The 19,841-nt window shown below is 39.1% G+C and overlaps 1 protein-coding gene across 7 annotated transcripts in view; it reads right to left on the reverse strand.

Annotated features, from left to right (window-relative positions):
- Positions 1–19,841, reverse strand: part of RGS7 (regulator of G protein signaling 7) — a 525,076-nt gene that overhangs the window by 335,812 nt on the left and 169,423 nt on the right. The gene's annotated exons all lie outside the window — the stretch shown is intronic.

Genomic DNA, 19,841 nt, shown 5'->3' on the forward strand with positions numbered 1-19,841 from the left:
TTGTTTATTTTTTCAAAAAACCAACTCTTGGTTTCATTGATCTGCTCTACAGTTTTTTTAGATTCTATATTGTTTATTTCTGCTCTGATCTTTATTATTTCTCTTCTTCTGCTGGGTTTAGGCTGCCTTTGCTGTTCTGCTTCTATTTCCTTTAGGTGTGCTGTTAGATTTTGTATTTGGGATTTTTCTTGTTTCTTGAGATAGGCCTGGATTGCAATGTATTTTCCTCTCAGGACTGCCTTCGCTGCGTCCCAAAGCGTTTGGATTGTTGTATTTTCATTTTCGTTTGTTTCCATATATTTTTTAATTTCTTCTCTAATTGCCTGGTTGACCCACTCATTCGTTAGTAGGGTGTTCTTTAACCTCCATGCTTTTGGAGGTTTTCCAGACTTTTTTCTGTGGTTGATTTCAAGCTTCATAGCGTTGTGGTCTGAAAGTATGCATGGTATGATTTCAATTCTTGTAAACTTATGAAGGGCTGTTTTGTGACCCAGTATATGATCTATCTTGGAGAATGTTCCATGTGCACTCGAGAAGAAAGTATATTCTGTTGCTTTGGGATGCAGAGTTCTAAATATATCTGTCAAGTCCATCTGATCCAATGTCTCATTCAGGGCCCTTGTTTCTTTATTGATCGTGTGTCTAGATGATCTATCCATTTCTGTAAGTGGGGTGTTAAAGTCCCCTGCAATTACCACATTCTTATCAATAAGGTTGCTTGTGTTTATGAGTAATTGTTTTATATATTTGGGCGCTCCGGTATTCGGCGCATAGACATTTATAATTGTTAGCTCTTCCTGATGGATAGACCCTGTCACTATTATATAATGTCCTTCTTCATCTCTTGTTACAGCCTTTAATTTAAAGTCTAGTTTGTCTGATATAAGGATGGCTACTCCAGCTTTCTTTTGGCTTCCAGTAGCATGATAAATAGTTCTCCATCCCCTCACTCTCAATCTAAAGGTGTCCTCAGGTCTAAAATGAGTCTCTTGTAGACAGCAAATAGATGGGTCTTGTTTTTTTATCCATTCTGATACCCTATGTCTTTTGGTTGGCGCATTTAGTCCATTTACATTCAGTGTTATTATAGAAAGATATGGGTTTAGGGTCATTGTGATGTCTGTATGTTTTATGCTTGTAGTGATGTCTCTGGTACTTTGTCTCACAGGGTCCCCCTTAGGATCTCTTGTAGGGCTGGTTTAGTGGTGACAAATTCCTTCAGTTTTTGTTTGTTTGGGAAGACCTTTATTTCTCCTTCGATTCTAAATGACAGACTTGCTGGATAAAGGATTCTCGGCTGCATATTTTTTCTGTCTAGCACACTGAAAATCTCGTGCCAATTCTTTCTGGCCTGCCAAGTTTCAAAAGAGAGATCAGTCACGAGTCTTATAGGTCTCCCTTTATATGTGAGGGCACGTTTACCCCTTGCTGCTTTCAGAATTTTCTCTTTATCCTTGTATTTTGCCAGTTTCACTATGATATGTCGTGCAGAAGATCGATTCAAGTTACGTCTGAAGGGAGTTCTCTGTGCCTCTTGGATTTCAATGCCTTTTTCCTTCCCCAGTTCAGGGAAGTTCTCAGCTATTATTTCTTCAAGTACCCCTTCAGCACCTTTCCCTCTCTCTTCCTCCTCTGGGATACCAATGATGCGTATATTATTTCTTTTTAGTGTATCACTTAGTTCTCTAATTTTCCCCTCATATTCCTGGATTTTTTTATCCCTCTTTTTCTCAGCTTCCTCTTTTTCCATAACTTTATCTTCTAGTTCACCTATTCTCTCCTCTGCCTCTTCAATCCGAGCGGTGGTGGTTTCCATTTTGTTATGCATTTCGTTTAAAGCGTTTTTCAGCTCCTCGTGACTGTTCCTTAGTCCCTTGATCTCTGTAGCAAGAGATTCTCTGCTGTCAGCTATACTGTTTTCAAGCCCAGCGATTAATTTTATGACTATTATTCTAAATTCACTTTCTGTTATATTATTTAAATCCTTTTTGATCAGCTCATTAGCTGTTGTTATTTCCTGGAGATTCTTCTGAGGGGAATTCTTCCGCTTGGTCATTTTGGATAGTCCCTGGCGTGGTGAGGACCTGCAGGGCACTTCCCCTGTGCTGTGGTGTATAACTGGAGTTGGTGGGCGGAGCCGCAGTCAGACCTGATGTCTGCTCCCAGCCCACCGCTGGGGCCACAGTCAGACTGGTGCGTGCCTTCTCTTCCCCTCTCCTAGGGGCGGGATTCACTGTGGGGTGGGGTGGTCTGTCTGGGCTACTTGCACACTGCCAGGCTTGTGATGCTGGGGATCTGGCGTCTTAGCTGGGGTGGGTAGGCAAGGTGCACAGGGGCAGGAGGGGCAGGCTTAGCTTGCTTCTCCTTAGGTGATCCACTTCAGGAGGGGCCCTGTGGCAGCAAGAGGGAGTCAGATCCGCTGCCGGAGGTTTGGCTCCGCAGAAGCGCAGAGTTGGGTGTTTGCGCGGAGCGAGCAAGTTCCCTGGCAGGAACTGGTTCTCTTTGGGATTTTGGCTGGGGGATGGGCGGGGAAGATGGCGCTGGCGAGCGCCTTTGTTCCCCACCAAACTGAGCTCTGTCGTCCGGGGGCTCAGCAGCTCTCCTTCCCTTTGTCCTCCAGCCTTCCCGCTTTCTGAGCAGAGCTGTTAACTTATGACTTCCCAGACGCTAAGTCGCGCTTGCTGTCGGAACACAGTCCGTCAGGCCCCTCCGCTTTTTGCAAGCCAGACTCGGGGGCTCTGCTTGGCCGGCGAGCCGCCCCTCCGCCCCGGCTCCCTCCCGCCAGTCCGTGGAGCGCGCACCGCCTCGCCACCCTTCCTACCCTCTTCCGTGGGCCTCTCGTCTGCGCTTGGCTCCGGCGACTCCGTTCTGCTAATCCTCTGGTGGTTTTCTGGGTTATTTAGGCAGGTGTAGGTGGAATCTAAGTGATCAGCAGGACGCGCGGTGAGCCCAGTGTCCTCCTACGCCGCCATCTTCCTCCTCTCCCAGAAATGGATTATTTCTATACTTAATTCACAAGTGACATATGCAAATGAAATAGAAAGGATTCTAGCTTTCTCTGAATGCTCTTCAGATAATTAGTTAATTTAAACAACTTTGTAATGTTTTGTTAATCAGTAGGAGAAAAAAATTCAGTCAAGCTAATGCCTCTGTAGGGGCATCTGGGTGGCTAAGTGGGTTAAGTGTCTGATTCTTGATTTCAGTTCAGGTCATGATCTCACAGTTCATGAGTTTGAGCTCTGCATTGGGCTCTGCGCTGACAATGTGGAGCTTGCTTAGGATTCTCTCTTTCCCTCTCTGTTACTTCAATCTTTCTCAAAAAGAAATAAATAAACATTAAAAAAAAGCTAATGCATCTGTAGACAAATGGATTAACTATATGTTTCTTTTTCAATGGATTTCTTTCGATAATATGTAGATTAGTGTATGTACTCTTCTTGAAATATCCCACTTAGCAACCAAGTTAAGAAGCACATTTAACAAGTAGAAAATTGTGAAGTAGAAAGCTCAACTGAACTGATTTCATTTGAGCCCTTAGCAAACTAGGATTTCTCCAATAGGACTCAGCTGTACCAGAAGCTGCTTTTCCATTGTTTCCACTGATTATGCAATCACTTCTGTTCTATCAAGATACTTGTTGGTTTTGTCGTCTGTTTTCTGATTCTGCCAAGTTAGTAATTCAAAAAAAAGACACAGCTATGTGACAATCTAGAGTCCAAAAGTCTTTCCTAACATCGCTGATTATGCTTTTGTATGAATGAACACATTAACTTTGACAGGAGAAGGTGAAATATAATGATTAAAATGGTAAAATAAAAAGATGTATTATATGCAGATCTGAAATGATGACATTCATTCACAGAAAAAAATAATATATTAAAATCCAATACTTAACAAGAAGAGGAGGGCAAAGAATGGGTACAGTTAATGGAATTTGTGTGTGTGTGTGTGTGTGTGTGTGTGTGTGTGTGTGTGTGTGTTTAACTCACTGACCAAAGCTAAGGTACTACCCATAGTTTAATGCTATATGGACAACAAATTGGACTCACATTAGAATTAGCCAGCCTTTGAACTGACAATCCAAGGACAAAGCAAATCTGGTTGTCTGAACTCAGCTTTGGTTTCTATGTCAGTTAATTTGCTGTTGACTTTGAAAACTTTAAATTGTTGCCATCCTCAAACCTTGAGAAATGAGTCATCTGTTTCTGTCAAATGGATAAGGACAAAATCAGCAGGGAAATTTTATTTTCAAAGTTCAGAGACAACACAATAAACACTAGAGATTGTTTACCAGTAACTGTGCTATCGTTTTTGTTTTTGTTGTTGTTGTTGTTGTTGTGAGGTTTTTTTTTTTTTATTTTCCAGAATTCACAATACTCCTTTAAAGAATACAAAAGGCAAGCAACTTTAAGAATACAAGTAACAAGGTGCTGGGTGGCTCAGTTGGTTAAGCACCTGACTCTTGATTTCGGCTCAGGTCATGATCTCACTGTTTGTAAGTCCCAAAGGCAGGGCTCAAATTTAGGAACCGTGAGTGCAGAGCCTGCTTGGGATTATCTCTCTCTCCCTCTCTCTCAGGCCCTCCTTAGCTTGTATATGCACATGCTCTCTGTATCAAAATAAATAAATAAACTTTAAAAGAAAAAAAAAAAAGAATACATGTACCAATCAGGCATTCTTTCTGTCAAATTATTGCAATAAACCAAAGCCAACGAATTTGCTTGGTGTAACTATTTGCCCTAGAAAGGGAAGCATAAATAGGCCATTGCCATTTTTTCCCTTAGAGATTATTAGACCATCTTGTATCCTAAATGCAACTTCCAAATTATATTCCTTGTAATAAAGCATACACGATGACTACAATTATCTTCATTTTTCAGTTTAATAACTGAAGCTCAGAAGTTTTGTTTCCCTTGGCAAAAAATCACCATTCCTATGGGGCAGATGTAGAATTTGAACCACAGCGTGGATTACACCCCAGGCCTCTACTATTATTAATAAGCTCATTTCATCAGTGATTTTGGATACTTTCATTCCCTGACTCTTCCTTTCCTTTTCTGTACAGAGAAATAACTATGCCCATCTTACTTAGGTTATAGGGTTGTTATGAATGTCAAGTATCATAATGTATAGAAATAAGTTCCTCAAAGGAACTTAACAGCCAGGAGGTTTTACTTCAAAGCATACAGAAAGTATGGTTGATTTATCTGAGAGAAAAGTGTGATTTGGCTTTAGGTTAGTTACTTTTATGGTAATTTGAAATTACAGTTTTTGTCTCCTACCCACCCCCCAACCCCCACCACTACTATTCCACCAGTCGAGCTAGAAAAGCCCAGTTTTACAGTCAGACATACTGCTTGAGGGAGTAACAGGCCACAGTGGTCCACATTCCCATCCTCCCACAGCACACGCAGCCAAAACACCTACTCATATTTATCCTGGAGGAAGGTTGAGTGAGAAAATACTATGCGTGTTTCTGAGTCAGTTTTAACCTAACACCCACAGGATACAGAGGTTGACTCTTTTAAGGACGCAAATTATTCCCAAGTGTGTTGACTTCATATGTTCAAGGGGAGTTCCAGCACTTGCTACCTAACTTCAAGTCTGCTGAAGGGAAACCAATGAAAACTATAAACTTTTTTTTCATATTTTTCAATCCTTTTTCAGGACTACATTAGGGACCTTCCCAATATGTGTGGTGATCTTAAGAAACTAGTGAGATAGCATCCAATTTTTAAATAAAATGGTGAGCTTGGGGCATTACCTCAGGCACCACGTTGAGAAAACTGAAAATCTGACATGGAAGCATCTCATCCCTTTAGCTATGTTCCACAAAAACTATGCTCCAATCAGAGACAGAAAGCAAGGGCAACTTGAGGATAGCAAATCTTTGATTTGGCCAAATTTACTTGGCAGATTTGTGTAAGTTTATTTTATTCCCAATATCAGGTAAGACACTGATCTGTTCAGATCCACAGAATTAGAGTGAGCCATTAATACTGACGAGAACACAATGTACTGCACGGCACACCCAAGGGACACTTTTATTTTTAAGATCTCAACTCAGCCATCCTTTTTGCCAGGCACTGGGCCAAGAGCTTTGTATGAAGTATTTTCATCAATCCTTACGACATTATTATATGGGGCTATCACTGATTCCTATTTTGTACATCAAGAAAACCACTAGTTGGTGGTGGATCCAAAGCTAGAACACACCACACTCGAGCTGTTTTCAAAAGGTAAGCCAAAAGTAGTTACACGAGGGCAACTCCTTCCTTCTCCTCCACACTTTTGTGGTCAACAGGAAGAGGACTTCTATCAGGGGTGGTTCCGTGAACTGTGAATAACAAATTATGGAGTTCTTTTTAGTGTATTTGAAAGGGAAAATCTGGGGCACGTGGGTGGCTCAGTTGGTTGAGTGTCAGATTCTTAGTTTTGGCTCAGGTCATGATCTTATGGTTTATGGGATCAAGCCCCAAGTCGAGCTCTGTGCTGACATCTCTGAGCCTGTTTGGGATTCTCTCTCCCTTTCTCTCTGCCCCTCCCCCACTTGAGCTCCTTCTCAAAATAAATAAATAAACATTAAAAAAAAAAAAAAGAAAGAGAAAATGTTTCCCATATGTTTCTGGACTCTAATTTACAGAAAATATCAGAAGGAAGATGCATGAGAAAAAGAAGGCATTCTTGGGGCGCCTGGGTGGCGCAGTCGGTTAAGCCCGACTTCAGCCAGGTCACGATCTCGCGGTCCGGGAGTTCGAGCCCCGCGTCAGGCTCTGGGCTGATGGCTCAGAGCCTGGAGCCTGTTTCCAATTCTGTGTCTCCCTCTCTCTCTGCCCCTCCCCCGTTCATGCTCTGTCTCTCTCTGTCCCAAAAATAAATAAACGTTGAAAAAAAAGAAGGCATTCTTGTCTCCTGTTACACATTAGTAGCTTGTAAGATTCTCTAGCAACTTTATACCATCACTGCAAGCAAACTAGAGAACAAAGAAGAGGGAAACTAGTTAGGTGCTACAGCAGAGACACTTTGGTCATCCCCAGTTTGGTGGGGATCCATCTAGCTCTCTGAGTGAGCACTGGATTTCTCACTCACTGCTTGTTGGGTAGTCTCCCATACTCCACAGGTGCAGAAGAAGTCCTCCTCAGAGGGAAGGCCAGGCTTTGGTCCAAGGTTAATGAGTTTTCACCGACCTCAAAGTGCCTGCGATCTAAGAAGAAAAGTGGATGGTACAACAATGGCAGAATGCTAGCAGTTTGTGATAGGTACCATAAGAGGGCCATAGAGAAATGTGAGAATTCAGAGAAAGGAGTGTGCCAAGCCATGTGCTGGCAGGAATCCATGACAGAGGAGGCAGAGAGGCATACGCTGTCTGTAAATTTAAACATGGAAAGACCCGATGCCTAAGAAGGTTGACTAATTTAGCGAGGAGGTGATAGTTGGGGAGGACGAAAAAGAGGGCACTCCAGGAGGAAAGAGCAGCTATAAACAAACTATTGAAACAGGAATGTATGTGTCCATTTCAGTGACCCATTTGCTAAGAGAAATAGTGGATATATAAGAATAACTAACATTTAAACAACAGCGATTCTTTACTAGGAATTATCCTAAGTGGTTTACATGCAATTGTCTTATTTAGTCTGTGCTATAGAGTATGTTCTGTCAACATAAGGCAAGAACCATCACTATTGCCACTTACAATAGGACCTTAGACTCACTGAAGTTAACTGGCCAAGAACCACCAGGCAGCCTGGCCCGGCTTCCTTTGTTATTCTGCTGTCCTTTGAAGCAAAGATATGAGAGATAAGGTTGGGAAGAGGTCACAGGCTGAAGTCAGAAGCCCTTGGATATTATCCTAAGATAAGATATGTAAGCAACAGAAAGACTTGCAATTTTTTATCCAGGAGTTGGTATCAGAGATGAGCTTTGGAAAGATTAAAGCTTCCCAGAATACTGTTTTAAAACTTGGATTCTTGGGGCGCCTGGGTGGCGCAGTCGGTTAAGCGTCCGACTTCAGCCAGGTCACGATCTCGCGGTCCGTGAGTTCGAGCCCCGCGTCAGGCTCTGGGCTGATGGCTCCGAGCCTGGAGCCTGTTTCCGATTCTGTGTCTCCCTCTCTCTCTGCCCCTCCCCCGTTCATGCTCTGTCTCTCTCTGTCCCAAAAATAAATAAAAAACGTTGAAAAAAAAAATTAAAAAAAAAAAAGAAAAAAAAAAAGAAAAAAGAAAACTTGGATTCTTGGTCTGTTTACTTGTTTACAAGCTTATCTCAAGGATGGAGGAAAATGTTTTAGTTATTTTTGAGTCAGTATCTTTCAAGTGCTCATTTCACCCTCCCCTACCTCTGAACTGACATTAAGCACCTAGAAGAGTCAGATCAGCTTTTCTAATTGGCTGAGGATTATAAACTGAGGAGTAGTAAATGAGGGTCTGAGATTGTGCTCAACCAATGGGGCAGGAAACAGGGCACTGAGGCTTGTATTTTACATAAAGACACAAAGGAGCTGTACTTCAGGTAGTCAAAGCTCACTCATTGTGCAGTCTCCCCATTATAGGATACAGTGAGTCTTGGACCAACTATACTATCAACTTTATGAGCAAAATGGCTTCTACTCTGAAGCCTTATGACCTGAGAGAAACCCAGGAGAGTGAAGCCCTATGGCAGGCTCCTCTGTAGCCTAATGTGGGGATTCCCTCCTCTGAGTAATACTGAGATTGGGCATGAAGCAATCTCCAGAAAAAGAAATCTATGCATCTCTGCGTTTCAGGTTGTAAGACGGTGATGAGTAAAATTGACATATCACTAACTCACCAAACTGAGAAGGCCTTTGAGGGCACACACAGAGCTAAGTGATTTACAAACACTGTTTGACTGACTTGGACAAAACATCAGATGACTATATGGATAAGTGCATAGTCTCAAGGGGTTTCCCTTCTAATGCAGGGAGAAAGACAACTGTAACAGTCAGTAAAGAGAAAGAGAAAGGGGCTCTGAAAGAAAATCATATCATGTCATAAAGTAACCAAGTGGAAGCCTATATCCTAGCACTGGCCATGGCAACACATGAACCAGCAGTGACAAGGAGTCAGCATGCAAAGGGCTGATGCAGAGGGAAGAGCAATTACAATGGTACTGAGGTGGGAACACCTCCATTTATTCATACCAGATGTTTGGAATCACAGAAATAAACTTTTTATTCATCACCATCTCGACTATAACTTGTGCAACTGCTATAGATCCTACTGTAGGATTGATATGCACCCAAAGGAGCTGTATCTCTTCAGTGCTCACTGGGTAGAATTATGAAGGTGCCTACTCCATTGTAGCTCAGCCTGAAGCTCACATGCTAATTACCTCCCACCATGCTGCTTCAGGGGCCACATGTCTACTGCCGGAAGCTTTAGGAGGGTGGGAACATGCCTGATATGTTCACATATACAGTCTTAGGATTTAACAAATGTCTACTATTTTTTATATTCTCAAAAACATTGGTTGATGAGATGATTTATGATCAGTTAATGTTATGAGTCATTGTAGTACCAAATTTGGGCAAGTAAAGGGCTATTATCACTCCCACTTGACATACTGGAACAAGGAGGCCACAACTAAGCACAGTGCCAAAGGCAGGTAACTCCCATTCCACATGCAAAGGCCTTCCATTATTCATAATACTACTGCATATTAAATCTCCACAAACACATGATTCATTACCACACAGATTCAGATGGACAACACGTGATCCACAGTTTCCCTCAACATAGTAATTACCAAAAGAAGGTCTAATGATTTGTAGTCTTCCTGAAAAGCATGTTATTCCAGTTCTCCACCAACTTCCAGAAAAACATGAAAATATGACGGTTTTTTGATTCACAAGAATTTGCCTCGGGTTTCTTTTTATATGGTGTATTGTTAGTACAATTCAGTTTTAGTGATAGGTTAACTGGCAAATATACATTAAATCATACTCATAAGATACAGTCTGATAGGTACTATCAGAAAAGTAAAATACACATATACATATACATTTCCTGACCTCCAGGGGTCCTAAAATCTAGTCAAGGAGATGTCTTTCATTATATGAAATAGTAAATAATAATCTAACATTACAATAAAAGGGAATTGATAAAATGTTATGAGGTCACATACGATTCACAGTCATCCACCCATCAGTGTGGTTCAGATATAAGGTGGGTAAGAATCTTTAGTGGAATTTTTGGTAAATACAGAAAGTGAAAAATAAACACAGTAACATAAAGTGTGTATGTGCGTATACAGGTGGTTTGTTCTCCCTTAAAATAAAAATTAGTTCCAGAGCATCAACTTTAAGCAACCCAACTCGATACCTGTTCTTGTTGCATGGCAACCACAAAGAAGCACAATGCTGCAAGGAAATCTCTAGAGAATAGCTTGGGTGTGGAACAGTGTTTCCAAACAGAGAATAAGGTTTCTGTCTCTATAATCCCTCTTCTATTACAGTAACACCTCATTTGAGAAGCAGCATGCCATTGTAGAAAATCAGGAGTCAAAAGGGCTTGAAGTTGGAGTTTCCTGACTCTGCTACCAACTTGACGTCTGTCCTTTCCACCACCATCCTGGAGAGAGCTGCATGGACACAGGGAGTCAGGAGCTCTCTCCAGCTCTGCAGTCAGACACATCTGCCACTCGCTTTTTGTATAATCCCAGGCAGGTCATTCCGCTTTCACAGATTATATATTTTTTCATCTATAAATTGGGAAGAACAGTACCTCTGTAAACTGAAATGCATGTTACTAAGTGAAAGAAGGTTACACCTGAAAAGGTTACATACTATGTGATTCCAACTACATGACATTCCAGAGAAGACAAAACTCAGGGGACAGTAAAAAGATAAGTGGTTTCCACGGGTCAGAGGTTGAGATGAATAGATACAGTACAGGGGGTGTTTTTAGGGCAGTGAAGCTATTCTATATAATACCATAATTGTAGACAAATGTCATTATGCATTTGTTCAAACACATACAATGTACAAGAGTGAACTCTAATGTAAACTATGGACTTTGGGTATTTATGACAGGACAACGTGCATTCATCGACTGTAACAAATGCACCACTCTGGTAGAGAATGTTAATAATGTAGGAGGCTATATGTATGTATGGGGACAGGGAGAATATAGGAAATTTCTGTACCTTACTCTAAATTTTGCTGTGAATCTAAGATGGCTCTAAAAACTAAAGTCTATTTAAAACAAATAATAGTACCTCTAACACACAGTATTGAGAATTAAATGAGATAAAACTTAGCACAGAACCTGCCAGGTAGCCAGTGTTCAATAAATATCAGCTATTACTATGATCTTGTTTCTTAGCCTATAAGTCAAAAGTTGCTGATTGCAGTGAAAAGTCAGAACTGCTAGAAGAAGACATACTGATGGTGAAAACATGTTACGGGAGAACACAGAAGAATAATGGGAAGAAGCATAAGAATTCTGAAAGAATGTTGTGTGGAGCCTGTACAGTAAGGACACAGTGCCCTGCATCTTAGCTGACCAGCGAGGATTAGCACATCATGGCAATACAATCAACAGCACTGGCAGGTAAGAAAAGCAGGGTTGGAAATTCTCACTCTCCTTCAATCCCATGATTTGGGGACTCTGACTAAATCACTTCATTACCCTGAGCTGGGTCCCTGCCATCAGCACCAGCAACAGGATCGGCTCAGCTCCTGTCTGCTGCATGTCAGCTTACAGGACTAGGACCTTCCTGGCATGGGCCATCCTGTTGCAAAAAGCTAAGTAAGCCCCACAGAAATCCATTTGTCACAGCAATGATTGATGACCAATTTCTTCAACTATAAAAAAGGAGACAATATGCGTCTCACAAAGCAGTGGAGAGAATTGAATGAAATGATGCATATAAATCATTTAACACACACTCCCAGCATATAATAGATGCTACATCAGTGTTGGTATGGATAGGAATGCTTTCTAAATGACAGCTCACAGTGACTTTCAGGTGTCAGCACAGAGCTACATTTGCTGCTATTCTGACCTTGGTATTGTGTCTCTGCTTTGAAAACTGAGTTTGCATCACATTCCTGGGCCTTAGTTTTCCAGATCTTATGAACAAGCTGCTTTGTAACATAGCACCTGGCACATTTAGGTTCCCAGAAATGTCTTTTGAAAAAAGGAATGGATAAGTGTATGCATAACATGCTCTAGTCCCCGTTCACTTACCTTCATTTTAATAACCCTCTGCTAGCATTTGATCCCTGCCATGTCCCTTATCTAGTCCCTTATCTAAAACCTGAAGCCCAGACTCAAAACTGAGTCTGGTGGCCAAGCCCTTCTCTCTGTTAGAGAGCACCCAAAGTCCACATGCCTTACTGCTTGGACATACAAGTAAATCATGTTCCAGCTTCCCAGTCTTTGGACTTCACACATGTGTCTATTACACTATCAGCAACTTGCAGTATGATTTGGGTGTGTGCTATCTGTGGTATTTCGTTTGCACTGTCGGCACTTACAAAAGGCTCAGCCCAGCTACCTTCATTCACTCCATCTCAGCAAAGAGGACTAGGATCTTTCTGGTCTGGCCCATCCTGTTGCAAATAACTAAATATGTCCTGTGGATGCCCAAAGTACAGTAACCATGCTCCATTTGTCACAGCTGTAATGACCCCTGGAATTCAGCAATCTAAGTATGTGTGGAAGACAGGTGAGTCAGGCCTGCAGTCAGTCTATCGACATATGGTATCAAAAAGTCTCCTGGCAGGGAAAATCACTCTCAAGAAAGGAGTCAAGCTGGGTTAAGTACAAAGCCAAACTGTAGAGAAGAGGACTGATTCTATGAGTTCAAATCTGTCCTCCAGTCTAGTCCTCCCATACATTCCTGTCTGAATTTTGTCAGGAAGTGGGAAGGAGAGATCACGTGTAGAAAAACATGGGAAAACACCAGAGAACTATATGCGAACCATGTGGAAAAGTGGAGCATTAATGAAAAAGAGCATTCTTTCTACTTCTGTATGGCCTTGGCACATGAAGGACATCAAAGAACCTGACATCCCATAGGGATCTTCAAACCAAAGCACATCTGTGGCTTCATTCAAGAAAGAAATGGAAATAGCTAGAAGTGATAGTGTTGGCTACTTGAAGCAGGTGGACAGAGCACTGGATGATGGGAGTGAAGAGCTACCCACTGACAGTAACTCACCTCTAAGGATTCTAAGTATGTCAACAGAGAAGGGATAAGCAAAGAAATAATGGATCTCATCTAGTACCTGACTGGACAATTTGTGCACTCAAAGATTATAAACAGGGTGGTTAATTAATCAGCAAAAAATATATTGAGTGAAGTATCCTGCTAAGGATCAGACTCCATAATTATTAAGTGAGGTCAACACCCAAGAAAATATAAATTACCTAGCCACTTTGTTGAAAATATCAGAAAATTATATGAGTTTATTCATCTATTTATCTAAATGCAATCCCTAAAACACAACCACAGGTGAGGTTGCTATGACAAACAATAGAGAAGCATATGGTTAAGTTATTCTCAGAAGCATATGGTTAAGTTAAGATATTCATAGATATATCAAAAATCATAGAATTTCAGATGTCATTATAGAGATGTGATTGAAGAGCTATGGAAGCCCAGATTAATCTACTAGGAAAAAAGTAGTTCATAGAAATTTGGATGAGAAAGCAACATTTAATTTGGATATTCCCAAGTACAATAAAAGAGAAAGAAAATATTGTGCAGGTGCATTTTTATAGGAGACTGGGCTCTAAAGTAAATATATGAGAAAAAATATCAATAGAGTAAAATTTATCCTTGTATATTCCTGAAATCATCCATGAAGTACACATGGATTTGAGTCTACACAATCCTGTAGAATTTTTAACTTTAAAGTCTGAGAACCACCAAGTCAATCTAAAGGACAGAATGAAAGAAACCATGTCTACATGGTCGATGCATGAAAATAATTCTGCTTTTAAAGTAACTTCTTAAAGAGGAATCAAGAGATAATTCTATTGTTTCTTTCTCTGTAGAATTTATCCGATCTTAACATGAAGTCTCTATGATCACTTAAAACAGAGCTTCAAAATTCATGAAGCAAAAAACTAATAAAACTGAAAGAAGAAATTTTAAAATCCAAAATTGTAGATGGAGATTTCAACATTTCTTTCTCTGTAATCAATATAACAAATAGGAAATAAGTAAGAATACAGAAAACTTGATCAATGGTACCAACCAAGCTGACAAAGGTGATATGCACATTCTTCCTAAGTGTATTTGGGACACTCATCAAATGGACCATATTCTGGGCATTAAAACAAACATTAAGAAATCATAAAAATTAGAACCATACAAATTACTTAACCATAGTAAAATTAAACTAGAAACCAGGAATAGAAAGATAGCTGGAAAATCCCCCATGTTTTGAAATTAAAAACATGCTTCTAAATAACTATGAACCACCACCAACAAAAAAAAAAGTCACATGGAAAACTAGAAAATATTTTGAGTTGAATGAAAATGAAAACCCAACATATTAAATATTGTGGGATGTATCCAAGACATTGCTTAGGGGAAAATTCATAGCATTAAGCACATAAATTAAGAAAAAAAATCCAAGTTTCCATCTTAAAAGGTGGGAAAAGAAGAACAAATTAAACGCAAAACAAAGAGAAGTAAGGAAATATAGTTAAGAGGATAAACCAGTGGAATCAAAAGCAGAAAACCAATAGAGAATATCAAAGGTTGGTTCTTCAAAAAAAAAAAAAAAATCAATAAAATTGACAAACGTTAGTTTGATCAAGAGAAAAAAGAGAAGAAACAAATCACCAATATCGGGGATAATAAAAGGGACCATCACTATAAAATCCTACAAATATTGAAAGAAAATAAACAGATGTTAATAACTAGATGTTAAATCACTCTTACCTACTCAAAAAACTTTTGTGCTCATCTAAAAACCTGTTCATGAAAGCCTATAGAGAATCTATTCATAATTCAAAAATCTAGAAACAAGCCAAAGACTCTTCATCAGGTGAAAAGAGAAACAATGGCATCCACAAAATACAATATGACTCAGCAATAAAAATGGATAGAAAGAATACTGATATATGCAATACCATGAACGAATTTCAAATGTGTTACACTAAGTGTAAGAAGACACATTCAAAAGGCTTTATGATATATGATTCCATCTAAGATATATGATTCCATCTATAAAGGCAAAAATATAGGGACAGAAAACAGATCAAAGGTTTCCAAGGAATGGGAGAGGTAAGAAGTACTGACTAGAGCAGGATAGTATGAAGGAATCTTGGGGGATGATGGAATAGTTCATTATCTTGATTGTGATGGTGGTTATGTCACTGTATTTGACAAAACTCATGGAACTTTAATGCAAAAAAAAAGTAAATTTTATTGTTTAGGAAAAACGTGAATAAAACACTACCTGTGACCTTACTGCATATTTTGTGATTTGTCTGTTACTTTGAATTAAAACAAAACAGTGGAGTTGCATCTTGGCAAAGGTCAAGTTCCAAAGTCAGTGATAAGTTAAATATAGGTGTAAAAATAACCACATGCATTGCAGACAGACTCCCATTAAAAACTGTTAAATTTTTAAAAAGTCGTATTTTTTAAATTTTCTTTGAAGTGAAATTTAAAATTCACCCCATATAGGTATATAATTCAATTATTTTAGGAACATATATAGTGTGCAAACATCACCAGGATTCAGTTTTATAGCATTTCCACCATCCCAAATGATTTGCTTGTGCTTATTTGAAATCAATAACCAATCCCCACCCAATCCTAGGCAACTGCTAATGTACTTTCTGTGTCTTTAAATGTTTTTTCTAGTCATTTCATACAAATTCTATCATACAGTATTTGTTCTGCTGTGTTTGTCTTCATTCAGCTTATATAATTTTTCTTAGTTCACCCATGTTGTTAACATGTATCAGTAGACTGTCTCTCTCTCTCTCTCTCTCTCTCTCTCTCTCTCTCTCTCTCTCTTTTTTTCCACATAGCACTATTGCATCAATATACCTACCACATTTTGTTGGGACAACTGGGTGCCTCAGTCAGTTAAGCGTCCAACTCTTGATTTTGGTCCCAGTCATGATCTCACAGTTGGTGAGATCGAGCTCCACATCAGTCTCCATGCATCAGCACAGAGCCTGCTGGGGATTCTCTCTCACCTTCTCTCTCTGCCCCTCCTCCATGTGCACACATGCACATTCTCTCTCTCTCTCTCTCTCTCTCTCAAAATAAATAAATAAACTTAAGAAAAATATATACCACATTTTCTAGATCTATTACCAGCTAATGGACACTCAATTTGTTTCCAAACTTTGACTCTCATGAATAATGCTGCTATGAATATTCACATGTAAACTTTGTGTAGATTTTTTTCTTCATTTCTCTTTTCTTGAGTAAATAACTAGGAGTAGAATTGCTGTACTATATAGTTAGGTATAGTGAACTTTTTAAAAAAGTGACAAACTGTCTTCCGAAGTGTCTCTACAGTTTACATTCCCACCAGCAAAAATGTAAGTTATAGTTTCTCCACATTTCCTGTCAACATTTGCTACTGCAGTTGTTTTGATCACAGCCATTCTAGTGTGTGGACAGTGGTATTTCCTTGTATTTTAACTGCTTCTTCCTAATGACTGGTGATGTTAAACATCCTTTCAGAGAGGTTTATCTGCCATTTGTAGATGTTCTTTGTGGAAATGTCTTTTCAAAGCTTTTGCCCATTTCATTGGGTTGCTTTTCTTTAAGTTGTAAGAATTTTTTATCTATTCTAGATGCAAGTCCTTTGTCAGATATATATATTTTCTCCTAATCTACAACTTCTCTTTTATTATCTTAATGGCTTCTTTTGAAATGAAAAAGTTGTTAATTTTGATTATGTAAAAGATCACAAGATCCGTCATCTAAGATGTTTTTTCTAGCATTTTTACCTGATTCTTGTGGAACTTCATAAACTTCTTTTCTCTCAAAAATCCATTTCTTGAACATGCTCCTTATCTGGCATTAGCATACGACTGTGACAATGAATTCCACACTGAATGAAAACAAATAGATGATGGATCTTGTGGTCTTTTGTCTTAACTCCATTTGCCTGGTATCATGATTCTCTCACATTATCTTCATAGTAACTTATGTTCTTTTATATCAAATCCCAATGGCTTCTCCAAAATACTGAAGAAGAATAGATTGCCCAGTTTAGAGATGAGAAAACTGTAACAATGTTGTTTTTCAAGTATGCAAAGGTTATAGTACAGAGAAAAGTATTCAATATAAACCTCTGTCATTATTATCATTTTAAAAAAGGAAGGGTAGATGTTATAGAGGAGAGAAGAACTAAAAAAAAAAACAATAAATAGGGGCATTTTAGTATTACAAATGAGATCTCAGTTTAGGTTCAACATACACTAAGATCTTACTTACTGGAAATCAGACACAGTATGTCACCTGATTTTATCCTCTTGACAATCCTGTGAGGTAGATAATAGATCTCTATCTATAGACAAAGAGAGCTAAGCTTGGAGTAGATAAATGACTTGTCCGTGGCTGGGGCACCTCCATTGGAAGAGCATGCAACTCTTGATCTTGGGGTTCTGGGTTTGAGCCCCATGTTGGGTACAGATATTACTTAAATATATATATATATAATATATATATATATATTATATATATATATATTTAAAAATTTTTATGTATATGTATTTTTAAGAGCAAGAGAGACAGAGTGTGAGCAGGGGAGGGACAGAGAGAGAGAGGGAGACAAAGAATCCGAAGCAGTCTCCGGGCTTGAGCTGTCAGCACAGAGCCCGACGCGGGCTCGAACTCACAGACCACGAGATCATGACCTGAGCCGAAGGTGGATGCTTAACCAACTGAGCCACCCAGGTGCCCCAATATATTTCTTTTTGAATGAGTTTCCAAGCTTTATTGCTAGTAAGTGAAGTAAGAGTTGAACTCAAAATTAGAGATTGTATACTTTTTCTCAAGTGTTAATTTCAGGAGGAAAAATTATAAAATGCCAGCATACAATTATTTCAGGAAAGAGGCGGTCTTTACAGAAAGCATTTCAATTGTGTGTGATAAATGACAGTTCTTTTCAGGGTCAGTTCTATCTGTGGTGTACAGCTCAATAAAGGTGGGATGCCAAAGGTCAAACCTTTCAGGCTCAGGGTGGCTGCCCCACTTCATGCCTTTTTGAAGAAACCAACACTAACCAAGTGCATACTGCCATTTACCTTGCCTCATTTCTAAAATAAGAAAACTAAAAGTTACTGTCTAAGGCTCTATTCACCTTCAAGTATCTGTTTCCCTTCATCTAACATAAAGATTGTTTAGTGTAATTCCATTATTGAGTTTGATGTTAGATCACAGGGTATGGACTATCAAAGGTCTACCACATTGATTGCATTACGGCTTTATCTGAGGATAAAAGTAAAGTTAGATTTTTATCATTTCCATTCTAGTCCTTTCATTTCTGAAACACACACACACACACACACACACACACACACACACACACACACAAGAAGACCTTAACTAATTACACGCAATGCTTTTCACAAGTGAATATGGTTAATTATTGATATAATCAATCTACTTTTTAAAAAGTTTGGTAGTTTTTCAGAAAAAAAGCATTTAATTTTAATAAACATGAAATATGTACAAAAATGAAAAGGTAATATCAATTATAAGGTTACTTTTTAAAGCAAAGTATTATAACACAGTAGTAATAAAAATATGATTTTCAGCTTTCAATCCATGAAAATTTTATTTAAGTAATTTCATGATCATAGTTTTATTAACCCTCCTCACAAGTTTTACAAAGAAACCATGTTTAAGAGTAGAAATCAGTGATAGGAACAGTAAGAATCACCTTAGTGACAGTCTTGGAAAACTGAGAAAAAGCCCTAGGACTGGTATTGACTGAGGTCATAGTTCTGTGACAACATTGCTGTGTGACCTTACATAGTAAATCAACCCCCCTCATAAGTGACTTACTTATTTGGAAAGAGAATAAGAATCCCTTCCTATTGACTACCTCAAAAAATTAGCTGAAAATTGTATGAGGAAACATAAAAGTACTTTGAATGTTTAGAAATTCAGCAGAAATTCAAACTATCAGCCAATACAATGCACCTGCTCTATAAATCTAACCTTTATTATCTCTTAGGTTTTATTCAGGATGAAGAAACAAAATAGAAATATCCTGTTATTTTAGTTTTAGATTTCTAACTCATTTGTGACAATGCCCTCTATTTCAGTTATTTATCCAACTGCCAAAAACATTAACAGAGGTCCACTTCCACCTGCTCAGCGCTATGCTAGGAGTCATGGAGAATATGGACAAAAGGCATATAAAAGACATGCTCAAGTGGTCCACAGTGTAGCTGAGGAGGCTGAGATAATGGACACTAAGAACAAGAAATGGTCTGCAATAATGAAGTAGAAATTAGATGAGATCAAGGAACTCGGTCAGCAAGTGGTTGTCTCAGTCAATATATTCATGGATTTAAGTTCTTCATCTTAACAATTTATTCAATTATTACATTTTAATCAGGATTTTTATTTTAATATAGTAAGGTTCACATGCAGCTGTAAGAAATGATACAGCATGTCTGGGTGGCTCAGTCGGTTAAGCATCACACTTCGGCTCAGGTCATGATCTCACAGCTGGTGAGTTTGACTCCCAAGTCGGGCTCTGTGCTGACAGCTCAGAGCCTGGAGCCGGCTTCAGATTCTGTGTCCCCATATCTCTCTCTCTCCCTCTCTCTCCCTCTCTCTCTCTTTTTCTCTTTCTTCCCCTCCCCTGCTCGGCTCTCTCT

Source organism: Puma concolor, chromosome E4, assembly GCF_028749965.1.
Source record: "Puma concolor isolate L17-30 chromosome E4, mPumCon1.1.hap2, whole genome shotgun sequence".
NCBI classification, from domain to species: Eukaryota; Metazoa; Chordata; class Mammalia; order Carnivora; family Felidae; genus Puma; species Puma concolor.